Source organism: Antedon mediterranea, chromosome 9, assembly GCF_964355755.1.
Source record: "Antedon mediterranea chromosome 9, ecAntMedi1.1, whole genome shotgun sequence".
Classification (NCBI taxonomy): Eukaryota; Metazoa; Echinodermata; class Crinoidea; order Comatulida; family Antedonidae; genus Antedon; species Antedon mediterranea.
Window position 1 is genome coordinate 7,952,813 of NC_092678.1, and position 20,159 is coordinate 7,972,971.

At 32.8% G+C, this 20,159-nt stretch overlaps 1 pseudogene; it reads right to left on the minus strand.

Moving 5' to 3' along the window:
• Window positions 1-1,537: 1,537 nt before the first annotated feature.
• LOC140059648 (5S ribosomal RNA) lies at window positions 1,538-1,655 on the minus strand (annotated as a pseudogene).
• Window positions 1,656-20,159: the final 18,504 nt, after the last annotated feature.

Here is a 20,159-nt window from a genome sequence, read left to right on the forward strand (position 1 = left end):
TCGGTCTGTCTGTCGGTCCGGTATCACTATGCATTGTAGCACGCGACTTAATGGCTGTTGGCCTTGTTTTCAGTAATTTGCCTTTGGATTTATATATATATATATGTATATGAAGAGAGGCACACACCAAACCAAAGAGAGAAAAATGTTTTATTTAGTTTATACTTAATTAATGGGAAACAAGTTGATGAATGTAAGGTCTAGGTTATAGACGGAGTTTTACTGAATATTAATAAAAGGATATATCTTTTGGCACATATGGCGTTTCATACGTATACTACTTGACTTGAAACTATTTCAGACAAACATCGAAAGAGCCAACTGGTGGACTTACATAAAAAGACAGACTTGGGGCAAGTCTAGTTACACACTTACTATTGACAAAGATCTTATGCCAGATAATAAATTGTACACAATTTTACTTAAATGCTAATTTTGACATCGTAACTTTCATTAGCCTATAATAACCAGACATGACTTTTGGGAAAAAAAAGCCTGATTCGGAGTCATCTCATTCATAAAGAAAAACACAGTTGTTGTTCAGTGTAGAGTAAAAAGGTAATAATTCAATATATAATGCGTTATCATGATCTTTTAGAGTCAAAGTAACTAGTTATGTCAACAAATAACAGGGTCGAAATTTGGTCATTTTTCGAAAATGTCCGTGTAGGCCTGTTATAGTAGCCTACAGGGATTTTTTTCAAAAAAAGCGACTTTTTAAAATTCAATTATATGCAATAATATTGCCATATATGCCCATATATTGCATTATCATCATCTTATAGAGTCATAGTAACTAGTTATGTCAACAAATAAAAGGGTCTGAATTTGGTAATTTTTCGAAAACAGAGATTTTTTTAAAAATGGCCAAAATATTGACTATTTAAAATTCAATTATTATGCAATAATATTGCCATATATGCAAATATAGGCCTATTGCGTTATCATCATCTTATAGAGTCATAGTAACTAGTTATGTCATAAAATAAAAGGGTCGAAATTTGGTCATTTTTCGAACACTTTCCTGTACTATTATAGTACAGGGATTTATAACTAGTTACTATGATTATAAAGATGATGATAACGCAATATATGTGCATATATGGCAACATTATGGCATAATAATTAAATTTTAAAGCAATATATGTGCATATATGGCAATATTATGGCATAATAATTTAATTTTAAAGCAATATATGGGCATATATAGCGATAATAACGCATAATTATTGAATTTCAAAAAGTCGAAATTTTGGCTTTTTTTAAAAAAATTCAATAATTATGCGATAATATCTTTATTTTGTTTTTTATTTTTATTTTATTTAATCGAAACCAACAGCGATAATTACCGCCACTAACAGGTTTGATACAAACAAAGCCAGGACTGTTTAAAGCACCTTGATTGGTCCTAACATTGATCAAGGGCTTCTCTCGTCCAGTGCCCACCTTGACCAGAGGTCTGAGGCAGATACTAGATGCAGGGGCTGCCATAAGAGTCAGCAGTGCTGATTTCAAATGCCTAACGGGACCCCAGCTCCGTATACAGCACCCGTTATTCCCAGATGGTCTCTCATCCAAGCTCTAACCAGGCCCAACGTCGCTTAACTTCGGTGATCTGACGAGAACCGGTTTTTCAACGTGGTAAAGCCGTATATTCAACGTGGTAAAGCCGTATATCAACGTAGTAAAGCCGTATATATATATCGCTATATATGCGCATATATTGCTTTGCAACAACGTATAGAGCCATAATACACACTTTTGTCGAAAAATAAAAGGGCCAAAATTTTGCCATTTTCGGAAAAATTCCTTATATTGCTTTGCAACAACTTATAGATCCAAAATACACACTTTTTGAAAAATAAAAGGGTCGAAATTTGGCAATTTTCGGAAAAATTCGTTTACTATAGTACAGGGATTTTTTTTTCGAAAAATGCCCAAAATATCTACTTTTTAAAATTCAATAATTATGAAATAATATTGCTATATATGCGCATATATTGCTTTGCAACAACTTATAGAGCCATAATACCCACTTTTGTCGAAAAATAAAAGGGTCGAAATTTTGCCATTTTCTGAAAAAGGCCGAAAATATCGACTTTTTAAAATTCAATAATTATGCGATAATATCGCTATATATGCGCATATATTGCTTTGCAACAACTTATAGAGCCATAATACACACTTTTTTTTGAAAAATAAAAGGGTCGAAATTTTGCCATTTTCTGAAAAAATGCCCAAAATATTGACTTTTTAAAATTCAATATTTATGCGATAATATCGCTATATATGCGCATATATTGCTTTGCAACAACGTATAGATCCATAATACACACTTTTGTCGATAAATAAAAGGGTCGAAATTTTGCAATTTTCTGACAAAATCCCTGTATTATATAGTACAGGGATTTTTTTGAAAATTGGCCAAAATATCGACTTTTTAAAATTCAATAATTATGCGATAATATCGCTATATATGCGCATATATTGCTTTGCAACAACTTATAGAGCCATAATACACACTTTTGTTGAAAAATAAAAGGGTCGAAATTTTGCAATTTTCTGTACTGTACTATAGTACAGTGACTTTTTCGAAAATTGCCCAAAATATCGACTTTTTTAAATTTAATAATTATGCGATAATATCGCTATATTTGCGAATATATTGCTTTGCAACAACTTATAGACCCATAATACACATATTTGTCGAAAAATAAAAGGGTCGACATTTTGCCATTTTCTTAAAAAATCCCTGTACTATAATAGTACAGGGATTTTTTCAGAAAATGGCAAAATGTCGACTATTTAAAATTCAATTATTATGCAATGATATTGCCATATTATGCACATTATATTGCGTTATCATCATTATAGTCATAGTAACTAGTTATGTCAAAAAATAAAAGCGTCGAAATTTTGTCATTTTTCGAAAATTTCCGTGTACTATAGTACAGGAATTTTTTCAAAAATGGCCAAAATATCGACTTTTTAAAATTTAATTATTATGCAATAATATTGCTATATATGCGCATATATTGTGTTATCATCATCTTAAGCCTGTTTTCCTGTCGACGTTATTCGACGCTATCGTCGTTGATCATTAAAGTTCAACGACGATCGTTTGAAAACGATCAAGTTGAAATGATAATGATAGCGAGTACCTTTTCCTGTAAATCGTTAACATTTCAATGTTTACGCAGAAGATCGCCGATTATTGTTAACGATAGCATCAAACAACGTCGACAGGAAAACAGGCTTTATAGAGTCATGGTAACCAGTTAATTAAAATAAATAAAAGCGTCGAAATTTGGTCATTTTTTTTTTGTTTTTTTTGGAGATTTTTTTCAAAAATAGCCAAAATATCGACTCTTTAAAATTCAATAATTATGCAATAATGTTACTATATATGCGCATACGTTGCGTTATTATCATCTTATAGAGTCATAGTAACCAAAAAAATCACCCAAAATATGACGTTTTTTAATTTCATTTAATATGCTCTAATATTGCTATATATGCATGTATATTTCCATACTTTCCAGACTTTTTCTCAAAAACAGAAAAAGGTCGAAATCGTATACAATTCTGCGCATGTCACTGCAATGTCAAAATGAGTCGACAATTTTTCGCATGTCAATTTTCGAAAATTTATATACTATAGTAGATGGAATTTTTAAAATTATAATATATAAGACGCATATTACGACATTATTATGACATAATTTAATTTTTTAAGTTTAACCTTTTTGTTTTTTTTTTGACATAATTGCTTAATATGACTCCATAAGACAATGATACCATAATATTATGTGCATATAGTACTATTATATTACCGCTTTTTTTCTTCCAAAGAGGCCTACAAAAGGTCAAACAAAATGTAATATTCGTTACAAAAATCGGACAATAACAATATAAGGCTTATACAGTTGAACCTCCCGTAAGCGACCACCCTCGGGACCGGGAAAACTGGCCGCGTACGGGAGGTGACCGCTTACGGGTTATCCGATTATAACTTCGATATAGCTTTGATAGGTCTCACGGCAATATCCGATATAATTACAAGTCAATCTGTAAGATTGTATTTAACTCTGATTGAGAAAAGAGTAAGTGAATATTACAGTTGTCGCAATACATATTGCGCACTTTAATGTAAATTATGTTAAACACTAGATGGTACGCTCGCTTCGCTCGCGTACCATCTAGGTCGTGCCCACAGGTGGTTCTCGAATACACAGTAATTTCAGCGTAGCAAAACTGGCGATTTCAAATGTACGTACCGCAGGACTATAATACATTGTCGTTTACAGAAACGAATAAATAGACACGATGATTTATGTAGTCAACTAAAATTAGCACCCTGGGAATTACTTCCGAAGGAGAAACTTATCAAAATGAGTCCAAATAAAAAATTTGGACTCATTTAAAGAAACCCAATTTGTGTTTTGTATGTAACATTAGGGTTGAGGGATGGCAAAGCGGATAGGTACAAAGAGGAACACTTTTTAAATATATTCTGTATCCACTCAGTAACGAAATATTTTTTTCATGTTTTATAGGCCTATAAATACTATACCTGTAAATACAGTAAAACATTTGCGATTTAATAAATAATACTTTGTTAAAACTGTCACTGTCATAATCGATTGAAATATTAAAGTACGTGTCACGATACACCACTACGACGTTTATATTTTTGGTAATTATTAATTAATACAAACGTTGAGAAGGAACTGTCAGTATAAAGTTTATTTGTATATAATAACGTGTTTATATATCTAACAGTAGAGCCTATTCACAATCTCAGTAATAAAGTTTATTTGTATATATTTTTATATTAAATCTAACAGTACGAACATTCACAGTAAGAAATGTTCGCCCGAATGTTCGATTCAAATGAGGACCAACAATAGTTAATAGGTATTTACAGTATTGTCAAAGTATTGCAAGTTTATTCTCAAAGGGCCCATATATTTACCTACCGCTTGTGTTAAACCAAGGGCTCATAAATTTACCTACTTGTGTTAAACCAAACTCTGGCAGACTGAGAGATTGGGATGTTCCATTCATCTCAAATCAATACATTTGTATAAACGTATATTAAATCTATCAAAATAGTATTTTTAAAGAAAATCGGCCTGTCTTCAACATTATGATGCTGTACTCTAGCTGTTCAACCGGTTTTCAGCCATTAAAAACAATTATCGTAGGAGGAGATAGGAAAATGCGAAGCCTCCTCGCATTTTTGTGGCGGGTATTTTTCAAGATGGACATCCATTAGATAGTGTATACCACGATCGGAAAACACCCCTATTTGGGGCAAATCGTTGAACCTAAATTCGTTTTAATCGTCAATAACTAATTATCTAACTTAATTTAATTAGTAAACAGGGTTACATCAGGTGGTTAAAATCAATACCGAAAGTACGAACCAACTTTATATACCATCGAGTACAAATTCTAAAAGTAAGGCGCGATTTACCGAATTTTGCCCTTACGTAAATTTATATATAGATACTTGTATGCCCAATGAGTATGCCACTGCCAAGGCTCTGTTTACACACGGTCACCAATCAGAGGCATAAATAAATTATGCTAAACAAACTTGTATGCCCAATGAGTATGCCACTGCCAAGGCTCTGTTTACACACGGTCACCAATCACAGGCATAAATAAATTATGTTAAACATACTTGTATGCCCAATGAGTATGCCACTGCCAAGGCTCTGTTTACACACGGTCACCAATCACAGGCATAAATAAATTCCCTGTTCACACGCACAAAATTACTAACGTCATTTTAACCCTGATTTGTAATACATACTAGGGCTGATCAAAATCGGTTTTGAATCATAATAACCAGATTCTGATTAGTGGAATATTGAGGCGCACAGCAAGCAGGTTAACCAATGACAAGCGACAGTTATTCATCGCTTGTGATTGGTCAAATCACTTAGGTTGCGTTACGTCCTTGTGTTTCGTTTTGGGAACCAGGTATGAAAATTGAGATCGCCCTATCAGATCGATAATTTCTTACACAGACTGACACGATTGGTTAGCTCCCGATAACAACTCTCTAGTGTGAACCATGATTCCATACAAATTTCTAGCGTGAACCAGGTCTATAAAAACACCTCTGCTCAATTTTCTTATTCAGATAAATCAGTAGCCATGTCTACAAAAAATGAAGGCGTAACAACCACGTTTGAACATATAGTCTATTGTATAAGTGGTACACATACTTGTATATAAACACGGAAAGAGTTCAACATAGCATGCAATACTATTATACTAAACATGTTTATAGTCTTAGTACAGTAATATTATACATTTATAATTATATATTATTATAATAAACAAAAACATATAATAACAAAAATAAAAATATAGGACCGAAGGAAAAATTGATAATTTTCTTTATATATAAGTTTCATAAACAAATAATTGTTTGTAACCTGTCTATTGCTCGCTACAAAAAACTGTTAATTAATATACAATTATGACTCAGTTACTGAATTTACTAATTAATATAGGTCACTTGGGGTCATATTGAGCACATGTGGGCAGTATTGCAGGTGGCAAAGTATTTGGTTCATGTTTTAAATACAATGGCAGCAATTAAAAAGCAAGAAATATGAAGAATCAGAAATAAATCAAATAAAGATTTTCGGAATTACTTAAAAAAAATGTGTTTATACTATGACCATAACAAAAAAAAACAACTGTATGAGACACGTTGGCTATTCCTTATATGATTTAATGTATATACATAAAGTTGAACCCCATCCTTTGGGACACCCCTATGTAGGGGACACACCCATTTAAAGGGACAATTTCTTGGGTCCTATGGTTCTCCCTTTAATATTGTAACTATACTATTTCATTTGTTATGAAATATAAATTTATCAAATGTATGTATCTCTTTAATTTTAATTTCATTTTAATATGAAAAACAAATTAATTAAATAAATGCATTTATGTTTTAGTTTTACTCTTTCATTTATTATGAAATACATATTTATTACATGTATTCATATTTCCATTTCACAATGTATCGTGTTAGCATCATAGTATAAACACACGGATAATTTGTTGATCTAAACCAACATTGTATATAACAAAATTATATAATATCTCCAGATAAAAAATATAAACTCACTTTCTACAGAATTACTAGCATGATCGACAACAAGAGGATTTCTCTCAGATATTTAAACAACTCAATTACAATTTTAATTGTTTACATTAAATTAATTGTAACTCTATCCATATAAAATTATTTAATATATGTTGTTTCAAGATATATTTCCTCCCCTGAAAATGTGTCATAGTATAGGACCTGGGTCAGATTTGTATGCATTTAATTTAGGAGAGAATATCTCAACTGTTATAGGATAATTTGACCCCAACGAACAACATGGAATGTGTGCCAAATTCGCTATCCCGGACGAACATGCCCAAAATCGGGGTCAAAGGTTAAAAATGTGTGGTTCTTATATCTCGACAACCACTTGCTTTTGGTGTCAAATTGGTCCAAAATATACATATTTATATTCGGTTTAACACAACTTTTAGCAAAAAAATGACCGGAAATGCTTTTACTGACCTTTGACCCAAAAATGACCAAAAAACACATTTTCAGGTTAAATTATTCTTTAAAATGTCAATGGACAAACTGTATGGTATCAAATGAAAGCATACACAATATGCTACCCATTGCTACCCAACTTGTATTGAAAATTTTTAATTATGAAGCTAATTGTATGGAAAATGTGCATATTTTGATTATTTTTATACAAAAAATTAATATTTGGTAGCGTAATTGTTATGTTTATTTATATAATATTTTTGATTATTTTTATACAAAAAATGAATATTTGGTAGCGTAATTGTTATGTTTATTTATATAATATTAATAATTTAAGTGTTTGAAAAAACTATTTGGTATCAAATGAAAGTTACTGTTATGCCTTGTGTACAGACCCCAGACTCAACTGTTTCTTATTGGGATCAATTTGAATTTGCACTAGCTAGCCAAGAACATTCATTCCATAAATATGAAACGGTTGTCGTTTTGGGCGACTTTAATATCAATTGGCCAAATGCACCACATAAATTCTTCGACGTGTTAAACATGTATGGTTTCGATCAATTAGTAAACCAAAATACTCGACCTTCCACAAACGCTAATGATGGCTCACAGATAGATCTCGTGTTCTCAAACACGGGATCCTCAGTAAGAAATATAAGCGTCGTTGACAATCCAGTCGAGAGCGACCGCCATGCAATTGAATTTGATATCGATTGTCGTCTCTGTTTACCAACTACATCCACAATACGCTCATTTATTAAGTGGAACAGCGGTGACTTCCATCATCTAAATAATCGCTTGCATTTGGCACCTTCGAGTATGTTCCTTAACGAAAATGACGTAAACGCATCATGGAGTGGCTTCATGGACATTATTGATGCCGCAGTTCGCGATAGTTTCCCGAGGGTCAAACGCAGAGCACGTAAACAGAGCAGTCCATGGATAACTAAGGATATTAAACGTATGATTCAGAAGAAAAAGAAATTTTTAAAAAATCTAGACGCTCTGGCATACAAGAACACTGGGATGCTCACAAGCAATGGCGAAACAAAGTTCACTATGCCATCAGGAAATCATATAAGGATTACGTAAACAATCTATTCAGATCCGCTGACAATAAAAAACGTTTTTTTTGCGTTTGTGAAAGAAAAACGTTCATCTTCTTTACCCAGTAAATTTATTAATCCAACGAATAACTCTCATTACTCCAACATTGAAGACATTGTAAACGGTTTTAATCGTTATTTTACTTCTATTTTTAATGATGTTAACGTTCATTTTAATTTTAACGAACCTCCCCCCTGTTCTCTTAAATTCCCTGTACTTGCTGATATTTCATTTAGTCCGAATAATATAATTAACACCATATCTACATTTCGGTCTAATTCCGCTCCTGAACCAGACTTAATATCAGTCAAATTACTCAAGCCGATATCGCATTCAATTGCCTATCCCCTTTGGTTGCAGTATCGTACTTCCCTTAATACTGGTACTGTGCCCAATGATTGGAAATGTGTAAATACTATTCGAGTTCATAAATCTGGCGATAAGGCAGCGATAACTAATTATAGACCAGTGGCCCTTTCCTCATTGGTGTGTAAAATTTTAGAGAAGATTATCGTAAATAACATTAATAACTTTACGTATGACAACGGTTTACTTAACCCTAATCAACATGGTTTTGTCAAACATAAATCTTGCGTAACTCAACTCAATAATGTTACCTATCACTGGTCAAAAATTCTTGACAAACGTGAGCCAGCAATTATTGATACTCTGTTTTTAGACATGAGCAAAGCATTTGATAAAATGCCCTTCGACATCTTATTAACAACAATTGCTGTAAATTTTAATATTCAAGGTAATATCTGGAAATGGATATCTTCATACTTGACTAACAGGAATCAGAAAGTTTGTTTCAGGGGAGCTACTTCTTCCGTACTTCCAGTCACATCGGGTATACCTCAGGGCAGTTGTCTTGGTCCAATTTTATTCAATATGTTTGTGAACGATGTTAATCATAATGTTTCTTCTGAATGTTTTCTTTTTGCAGATGATATAATACTCTATAGACACAGATAAAATGCCAACGATATTGTTAATTTGCAAAATGATATAAATATTTTATCTAATTGGGCTGATAAGAATCAAATGAAATTCAATTTCAACAAAACTAAATTAATGCATATCACCATAAAGCGTAACTTTGTTAAGCCGTTGTACTTTCTTAATGGTGAGACAATTGCGGTGGTTGATAGCCATAGACATTTAGGAGTACATATCGATTCTAAACTGAATTGGAATGTTCAAATTGATAATCTTATATCTAAAGCTAATCGAATGTTAGGCTGTATTTTTTCTGTAGCCGGAAATTGTTCTCCAGACGCGATTTCGTGTCTGTACAAAACTTTGGTGCTACCTATTCTAGAGTATGGTTTTCCGGCGTGGGGCCCCAGAAATGGAGGACACATAAAACGCCTCGAACAGGTTCAGCGACGGGCCTCTAGACGTATTCTGGGACCCCACTGCGGACCTATATCATACGATGAACGTTTAATAACTTTGGGTTGGTTATCTTTACGTGATAGACGTTTAATGATTTTAATTTCCTTTATATTTCGTTGTTTTTATAATGTAACTTGTTGTAGTACTGTAAATAATAATATCCATATCAATCAACGCCATCCTGAATTACTCACATTTGTCCACCCTTTTGCACGTACCGATACTTTAAAATATTCGTCTATCAACAACTTTCCTGTTATAATGGTCATCACTACCCTCCATAATCAAAGATCAAGCAGTTACTCTTCCTTTGAAAAATTTCCTGTCGAAATTGAAAAAATATCTGCTTGATCAACGCTAAATTTATTTTAATTGTGATAGGTGTATTTTAAATTGTGTAACACAGTAATACAAATTAATTAAATTTTTTATATATTCTGTATATTTTATATTCATTTTTAACTTGTATTAAGTTGTATGTTACAGGGGTTGCGGACACAAATGTGTTATGGCGCTCTGTTGCTGTCGCAACCCCTGGACCGCTTGTTGTCGAATAAAGAAATGAAAATGAAAAGCCCATAAAATATTCTATCCATTGCTACCCAACTTGTATTAAAAATCTGTAATTATGATGCTAATTTTGTTAAAAATGTGCATATTTTATTATTTTTTGACTAAAATGAGTATATTAAATAGTGTAAAGTTATTTTGGTTTATTTATAATATTAAATAATTCAAGAGTTCTTTTGGTGTCAAATTGTTTAGAATATACATATTTATATTTGGTCTAACACAACTTTTAGCAAAAAAATGACCGGAAATGCTTTTACTAACCTTTGACCCAAAAACGACCAAAAAACACATTTTCAGGTTAAATTATTCTTTAAAATGCCAATGGACAAACTGTATGGTATCAAATGAAAGCATACACAATATGCTACCCATTGCTACCAAACTTGTATTGAAAATTTTTAATTATGAAGCTAATTGTATGGAAAATGTGCATATTTTGATTATTTTTATACAAAAAATGAATATTTGGTAGTGTAATTGTTATAATAATAATAATAATAATACCACATTTATATAGCGCCCTTTTCATGAGTAATCATGCTCAAAGGCGCTTTACAAGCATTATTACCCCAGTATTTTTTGGGATCAAACACGTATGGAAACATACTCCCATAATGCAGCCAGTAACCAGCGCAAAGTTGTGTCTAGATCTAACTGGGTACCCATTTATACACCTGGGTGGAGAGAGGCAACGTAAGTAAAGTATCTTGCCTACGGATACAAGCAATGCGGCGAGAGTAGTCCAACGTCCAACACACTGCGCCAGATTCAACACACTGCGCCAGTTATAATGTTTATTTATATAATATTAAATAATTAAAGTGTTTGAAAAAACTATTTGGTATCAAATGAAAGCCCATAAAATATTCTATCCATTGTTACCCAACTTGTATTAAAAATCTGTAATTATCTATATATAAATTTACGTAAGGGCAAAATTCGGTAATTCGCGCCTTACTTCTAGAATTTTTACTCGATGGTATATAAAGTTGGTTCGTACTTTCGGTACTGATTCTAACCACCTGATGTAACCCTGTTTACTAATTAAATTAAGTTAGATAATTAGTTATTGACGATTAAAACGAATTTAGGTTCAACGATTTGCCCCAAATAGGGGTGTTTTCCGACCGTGGTATACACTGTCTAATGGATGTCCATCTTGAAAAATACCCGCCACAAAAATGCGAGAAGGCTTCGCATTTTCCTATCTCCTCCTACGATAATTGTTTTTGATAGCTGAAAACTGGTTGAACAGCTAGAGTACAGCATCATAATGTTGAAGACAGGCCGATTTTCTTAAAAAAATACTATTTTGATAGATTTAATATACGATTATACAAATGTATTGATTTGCGAGGAATGGAACATTCCAATCTCTGTTTCACAAGTGTCTATTCCCTCAGGCGTCGTAAAGGCAAGTACAGTACTGTATACTCGAAATTCGATCCATTTTTGTTTTCAATCTGTGCTGCAGATGTTGGATATAATTTTTTTTTAAACGGATAATGAGCTAGCGTTTTCACTCGCCGTATATTATGTACAAATCTTTATTATTGCAGTTAAACCACCCACATCATCACCTTTCCCTCACTGGCATGAGTAGCGTTGTAAAACCAGTAGAGACCACTAAACCATAGATGTAGACACCACATTTGTCTTTTTAAACCCAGGAGTTGAGGAGTTATGAGCCATCAAATGCCACAAAAAGGTCACTGACCTTTGACCCTCAATATCTCACTAACGCAGCAACTAGAACGCTGCAAAAATGTTTTGGTATTTATTCACACCTAAAGCTACAAGAAATTACCAAAAGACCTTTTATTAGAATTTTTTCAAGGTTACATAGGATAAATGTCACATATAGCCTGTACTAAGAATAGGCCTACGGTACATCACATGCCCTAAACGCAGAACAACTTTGGTGGGTAGGGTAGGAACCAACTTAAGTATGAATTGGCTCAAGAAACAATTGAAAACCATTAGGCCTACTAATTAAGTTGAGTTAGATAATTTAATATTTATTGACGATTAAATCGAATTTATGATTTTCCCCGAATAGAGGTGGTTTTCACAAATTGTTTTACATTATATTATAAACATATACACGTCGTAGTGATGTATCGTTACATGTGCTGTACTATTTCAATCGACTAGGACGGTGATAGTTTCAACAAAGTATTACATCGCAATGTTTTACTGTGTTTAGTGGTATATTATTTGTAAAACATGAAAGCAATTAATATTTCGTTACTAAATGGATAAAGAATATATTTTAACATTGTTCCTCTTTGCACCCATCCTCTTCCCCATCCCTCAACCCTAATGTTACATACAAAACACAAATTAAGTTTGTTTAAATTTTACTTAAACAATTGGTCTTATTTTGTGACAAGTTTCTCTTTCGGAAGTAATAGGGTGCTAATTTTAGTTGAGTACATAAATCACAGTGTCTATTTATTCGTTCCTGTAAACGACATGTATTATTGTCCTGCGGTAGCCTACGTACATTTGAAATCGCCAGTTTTTTAACGCTGAAATTATTATGTATTCGAGAACCATCTGTGGGCACGACCTAGATGGTACGCGAGCGAAGCGAGCGTACCATCTAGTGATGCTAATTTTGTTAAAAATGTGCATATTTTATTATTTTTTTACTAAAATGAGTATATTAAATAGTGTAAAGTTATTTTGGTTTATTTATAATATTAAATAATTCAAGAGTTCTTTTGGTGTCAAATTGTTTAGAATATAAATATTTATATTTGGTCTAACACAACTTTTATCGAAAAAAATGACCGGAAATGCTTTTACTGACCTTTGACGCAAAAATGACCAAAAAACACATTTTCGGGTTAAACTATTCTTTAAAATGCCAATGGACAAACTGTATGATATCAAATGAAAGCATACACAATATGCTACCCATTGCTATCCAACTTGTATTGAAAATTTTTAATTATGAATCTAATTGTATGGAAAATGTGCATAATTTGATTATTTTTATACAAAAAATGAATATTTGGTAGCGTAATTATGTTTATTTATATAATATTAAATAATTTAAGTGTTTGGAAAAACTATTTGGTATCAAATGAAAGAACCACACATTTTTAACCTTTGACCCCGATTTTGGGCATGTTCGTCCCGGATAGCGAATTTGGCACACATTTCATGTTGTTTGTTGGGGTCAAATTATCCTATAACAGTTGAGATATTCTCTCCTAAATTAAATGCATACAAATCTGACCCAGGCCCTAGACTATCAGGAAAACAATGATTTTGGGTGACAATTACAATTTTTATAATTCATTGGTAACAAATATTATTAATTAAAAACCAGTTTGCTACATCCTGTAAATTATGATATTTCTGATATTTTTAATGTCGCTAGGATTAAATATTTTTATATTTTCTTCTTTTTCAGATGAATATGTTTAGTTTAGCTAGAGTACAGCATCATAATGTTGAAGACAGGCCGATTTTCTTAAAAAAATACTATTTTGATAGATTTAATATACGATTATACAAATGTATTGATTTGCGAGGAATGGAACATTCCAATCTCTGTTTCACAAGTGTCTATTCCCTCAGGCGTCGTAAAGGCAAGTACAGTACTGTATACTCGAAATTCGATCCATTTTTGTTTTCAATCTGTGCTGCAGATGTTGGATATAATTTTTTTTTAAACGGATAATGAGCTAGCGTTTTCACTCGCCGTATATTATGTACAAATCTTTATTATTGCAGTTAAACCACCCACATCATCACCTTTCCCTCACTGGCATGAGTAGCGTTGTAAAACCAGTAGAGACCACTAAACCATAGATGTAGACACCACATTTGTCTTTTTAAACCCAGGAGTTGAGGAGTTATGAGCCATCAAATGCCACAAAAAGGTCACTGACCTTTGACCCTCAATATCTCACTAACGCAGCAACTAGAACGCTGCAAAAATGTTTTGGTATTTATTCACACCTAAAGCTACAAGAAATTACCAAAAGACCTTTTATTAGAATTTTTTCAAGGTTACATAGGATAAATGTCACATATAGCCTGTACTAAGAATAGGCCTACGGTACATCACATGCCCTAAACGCAGAACAACTTTGGTGGGTAGGGTAGGAACCAACTTAAGTATGAATTGGCTCAAGAAACAATTGAAAACCATTAGGCCTACTAATTAAGTTGAGTTAGATAATTTAATATTTATTGACGATTAAATCGAATTTATGATTTTCCCCGAATAGAGGTGGTTTTCACAAATTGTTTTACATTATATTATAAACATATACACGTCGTAGTGATGTATCGTTACATGTGCTGTACTATTTCAATCGACTAGGACGGTGATAGTTTCAACAAAGTATTACATCGCAATGTTTTACTGTGTTTAGTGGTATATTATTTGTAAAACATGAAAGCAATTAATATTTCGTTACTAAATGGATAAAGAATATATTTTAACATTGTTCCTCTTTGCACCCATCCTCTTCCCCATCCCTCAACCCTAATGTTACATACAAAACACAAATTAAGTTTGTTTAAATTTTACTTAAACAATTGGTCTTATTTTGTGACAAGTTTCTCTTTCGGAAGTAATAGGGTGCTAATTTTAGTTGAGTACATAAATCACAGTGTCTATTTATTCGTTCCTGTAAACGACATGTATTATTGTCCTGCGGTAGCCTACGTACATTTGAAATCGCCAGTTTTTTAACGCTGAAATTATTATGTATTCGAGAACCATCTGTGGGCACGACCTAGATGGTACGCGAGCGAAGCGAGCGTACCATCTAGTGATGCTAATTTTGTTAAAAATGTGCATATTTTATTATTTTTTTACTAAAATGAGTATATTAAATAGTGTAAAGTTATTTTGGTTTATTTATAATATTAAATAATTCAAGAGTTCTTTTGGTGTCAAATTGTTTAGAATATAAATATTTATATTTGGTCTAACACAACTTTTATCGAAAAAAATGACCGGAAATGCTTTTACTGACCTTTGACGCAAAAATGACCAAAAAACACATTTTCGGGTTAAACTATTCTTTAAAATGCCAATGGACAAACTGTATGATATCAAATGAAAGCATACACAATATGCTACCCATTGCTATCCAACTTGTATTGAAAATTTTTAATTATGAATCTAATTGTATGGAAAATGTGCATAATTTGATTATTTTTATACAAAAAATGAATATTTGGTAGCGTAATTGTTATGTTTATTTATATAATATTAAATAATTTAAGTGTTTGGAAAAACTATTTGGTATCAAATGAAAGAACCACACATTTTTAACCTTTGACCCCGATTTTGGGCATGTTCGTCCCGGATAGCGAATTTGGCACACATTTCATGTTGTTTGTTGGGGTCAAATTATCCTATAACAGTTGAGATATTCTCTCCTAAATTAAATGCATACAAATCTGACCCAGGCCCTAGACTATCAGGAAAACAATGATTTTGGGTGACAATTACAATTTTTATAATTCATTGGTAACAAATATTATTAATTAAAAACCAGTTTGCTACATCCTGTAAATTATGATATTTCTGATATTTTTAATGTCGCTAGGATTAAATATTTTTATATTTTCTTCTTTTTCAGATGAATATGTTTAGTTCTTAAAAGAGCTAACTTGTGTATATATATATCTTTATTTGTCACAGTTAGCTTCACAGACTTCCCTGCAAATATAAAAAAGTATAGTAGAAATAAATTTCTTTCTCACTTTATCAAAATTGATTCAAACATTTATAAAAATAAAGGCATCTACAGCATATAATAATTGGTAAATAATTTTCAATTTTAATAAAAAACTTTGAATTTGTGGCACATACTGGACTGTGGCGCTTACTGGACTGTGGCGCTTATTGGACGGGTGGCAATTTGTGGACTGTGGAGCTTTTACTAGACTGTGGCACTTACTTGTGTGGTGCGTACTGGACTGTAGAGCTTACTAGACTGTGGTGTTTACTGGAATGTGGCGCTTACTGGACTGTGGCGCTTACTGGACTGTGGCGCTTACTGGACTGCGGCGCTTACTGGACTGTGGCGCTTACTGGATGGACTGTGGCGCTTACTGGACTGCGGCGCTTACTGGACTGCGGCGCTTACTGGACTGCGGCGCTTACTAGACGGTGGCGCTTATTAGACTGTGGCGTTTTAAATCGTTATTTTTCATATTTTTCAGGGACAACACATCTTTAAATACAGTAAAAAAATTGTAGCCTAAATTGCATTTTACATTTACACAAGTCAGTTGGTAAAAATAAGAATTATAATAATATAAATATTGTTTAATTAGGTGATCATTTAGAATAAAATGATCACCTATTGTTATTGTATTAAATCTTTATTATTCTTCTTCTTCCTTCTTCTTCTTCTTCTTCTTCTTCTTCTTCTTCTTCTTTCTGTACACTTTTTGTGTAACAAATATCTCAAAAAGTTAAATATCAATGATTACCAAAATTTCACAATGTCTTTCAAATACTGTAACTTAGTCCTAATAAGCTTTTCAGCCTGATCACTCATCCGTGACAACACGTATACGCCATTTTGTGAAATCACATTATCAATCATATCTCCATAATTCATTATCACATATTAATGAAATTCACTACATGTAAACTTCAGGTCAAGGTAAAAAATATTAGCAAATAAAAACCTGCGCGTTTCAAGGTCTTCCGCGTGAAATTGCGCGTTAAAATTTTAAAAAGCTCAAAATTAGGTTTTGATCAATTTAGAGCATGAATTAGGCCATTTGCGTGTTTCAAAAAATTACTGCGCAAAAACACGTTTTTGCGCACGCGATTCGTAAAAAGCGTAAAAAATAAAATTTGATGTATAAATCACATTCTACTCACAATCCTTAGTACATTCACCAAATTTGAGTCCATTTCGACTTAAAATAGTGCTCTACGAGCACATTAAAAATGACAAAATGCACATTAATTGTACAAAAGTGCTAAAAATGGTAAAAAATAAGGCCTTTTTAAAATGAATATAACTCTTCAGAATGGAAGGTGACCCCCAATTTTTTTAACTTATTATGGAAGCCAATTAGTTGTACATATAAATGTATTAGCAATTATACCCGCCCCAGGGCGGGTTTCAAAATTAGTTTAAAGCCTTCTCAACACCCGACGCCAGTATATGTCTATACTCACCAATCTCCACCCTTCTTCAATACCACCCCATACTCTTTTTAAAAACAAATTCTTCCCAGTGATGGACAAATTCAATTCAACGTAACCTTCAAATTGAGAGGAGTATACATAGCTATGATGGGTCTAATAATGGTTGAAGTACGTTGTAAATTGTGTAAATGAATAGGTGTCATATTGGCTGATAATTAAAATATCTAATTTAGATACTGCGGGCCCCCAGCCTTCTTTCTCCTCTCACCACCCCAGCCACAATCAACAAACCTTAACTCCTCCCCTAGACAGTTGAAATATAGTAACTTTTCCTAGTACAATTCCAAGCATATAGGCTACTTCATTACGCCAATATTTTCGCTCTTCCACCTCCCCCTACAAACACACCCCAGATACACTGGGTGATGTGTTGAAGACGGTTCCAGTACAAATTATGTTATTATCACTCCCAACCAATAATCCCTCAGTGGCAGTTTTTAAATGTAGTTTAAAACATTCCAAATACAGTTTCGGTCATGGTGATAGGCCTACATCCCCACCCCAAACTCCCAGCCGCTTCCCAGGAATAATTAAATACTTTAACATTTTTCAAACACAATTCTGGTCTAAGCAAAACCCCCACTATCCCCTGAACCACAACTCCCAACCCCACTCTCCCACAATGGACGTTTTTTCCTTGGAGGCATCGTTATGTAGTTGAACACAGTAACGGTAAACAGCGTGTGTATGTTCACACAGGAATGAATGTCTGTAATGAGAAAATCCAAGAGACCGATACATAGCTGGATATGGTTAAAGTACTTTGCTAAATGTGTAATTGAATAGGTGTCATATTGGTTAATGAATAAAATATGTATATCTATATACGCCTTGCTGAGGATAATTAAAATACTGTAAAACTGTTGTAGTATAATTTTACAATTCGATAGCCTACAACCCCGAGCCCTAGCAAAAAATGACATCACAAACCACCACACCACCCCCCGCCCCCACCCCTCCCACAAAAACCCCAGGAGTCGGGGGAATTTTTTTAAATGTAGTTTAAAACCTTCCGGGTACAATTGCCATCCGGGTACAATTGCCATCATTTTGATACCCCATACGTATGGTTACGTGCAGAAACAGAAATTTGTATAACGAACAAACATCGAAAGTGGGGGTTTTGACCACATTTTGGTCCCTAACATGGATCCTAGGTGGCGGATGATGTTGAATTATAGCTTAGAACATTCCCGGTACAATTGCGGTCATTTTGATACCCCATATGTAAGATTACGTGCAGTAACAAAAATTTGTATAACGAACAAACAAACAAACAAACAGACAGACAGACAAACTCTCTCACTTATAATATAGATATACACATTAGATGTACAAAATGGTATGACGTCATCATTTGGCCACATGAATTTTTAAAATAGGGTTTTTTCCACTTTTGTCATAGACCACTATATTCAACAAAGTGCAACTCGCTTATCTGTGATCGATTTTCTTTTAATTTGTAATATATTCTACCTCAACCAATTATGTTACTTATGAGTTACCAAGATTTTCATTTGGATGACGTTATCACGTCTTAAAATTTAAATAACGGTGGTTACGTAATTTCACCTACAAGATAAATTTGAATACATTACAGCTCTTCTGAATTAAAGTTGACCTTGATGTTTATAACTTATTATGAGAGCTGGTGAAATGTAGATATTAATTCATATAAAAATTAAGCCTACCGGATGTTGTGACGTTATCATATGGTCAGTTGAAGTTAAAAAGTAGTATTTTCATCGCTTTCGTAAAAGTTATACAATTTTTATATAGCGCGCACCGCCGTTCTACGTGCCAAATTTTCTTCCAATTGTTATATTTTATTACTCAATTCAATATCTTTCGATATTGTTATCTTCAAGTTTATTTTGACAACGTCATCATACCAAAAAATAAGAACATGATTTGGGTCCCGTAATTTCACCTATGCTACACTGTATATAGATATACACAGTACAGTATTGTACATATTGTATATGGCATATAATAGGCACAACTCAGCACTATAAGCGTATAATAGGATGGCATACATCCAAATTTTCCGATTGTATGTTAACATACGTGCATGTTTAAAAAATATGAATGTCAATAAAATGATAAAAATGATCACCTATAATTCGTCAAAGTGACGAATTAAATTCTAGTTTAGTTTTGTTATTGGTATTGACAAACTTTTCTTAATCGTTAATTCTCAACAGAGTTTATTCAATAACGAACGAAGGCTTTTGAATTATTATAATTATTCCATTGTTTACCTTAACATATCATAATTCATAATTA